Raw genomic sequence first — 1093 nt, 5'->3', positions numbered from 1 at the left:
TAATCCATATAGAATTGAATCTTTTGAGTGGCAGCAAGTGGCAACTCTTTGTGTTAAGACAGTTATATATTTACGGACAGACAGACAGACAGGGGCGACGGCTACATAGGGTTTATCCTTGGGTGATTACAAACACTCAGACCAAGTTTCGTCAAAACCTATCAAGAAACCAGCTCTCTAATGTGTCCACAAACAATTGTAGACCAGCAGGCAGGCAAGCAGTGAAAAATGCTTAATCTTGATATTAAACGTTTTTCAATAATTAATTGTATTTTTATTACATTTTTTGGATTTATGGGATTATATAAGGACCCTGTTATGTTATTTATGACACCAGGTATATCTACTGATGAATATATCCTCTTATTGGCCACGTTAAAAAATTAAAAATTTTATGTTCATTCTAAGACGTAGTATCACTTTAAACAATGTGATAACAGTGATGAGTACAATCAATATCTGTAAGAAAACAGACCTAATATTCGTGTGGAATTTGATAATTCAGATAATGAACAAATCGGTTAAGATTTCAATAGCAGAATGAGCAATGCCTGGTTTCTAACAATGATGTATTTTATTGATGGTACCAATCAATCTGTTTTGTGGCAGTTGCCAAAATTTAAAATTCCATCTTGAGGGCCTTATGTAAAAGGAACTATCATAAGTAAATATGAGCTACCCTCTCTGGCTAATCCAGAAATTAGATGGAATCGTTAAGAAATACAATTTCATATTAATGTTCTAGAAATATTGGCCATCGATAATATTTCTGCTATTGTCTACCTCAATGATATGACATGAATGGCTTCTTGGCAGAGGAAGAAAATTTCAAAAGATATATGGCTCTGGGCATTGAGTAGGAATATTTTTCTGTCTGTAGTGTATATTCAAGCTGATTCTCTTACTAGGAATTTTTATAATAATATAGAATGGAAGTTAAAGACAGTCCTTTGTACCTGATGTGGATATGTTTGCATCCATACTGAATTATAGACTAGAAGATTTTGTCTCTTGGTTTCTACAACCTAGTTGATTTAAGTGGCATGCTTTCTCGTTTTCAAGACATGAGTTTTGTCCATATCGTTCCCGCTTT

This window comes from Lottia gigantea (genome assembly GCF_000327385.1).
Source record: "Lottia gigantea unplaced genomic scaffold LOTGIsca_70, whole genome shotgun sequence".
NCBI lineage: Eukaryota > Metazoa > Mollusca > Gastropoda > Lottiidae > Lottia > Lottia gigantea.
Note: the sequence above shows the minus strand (reverse complement) of the source record.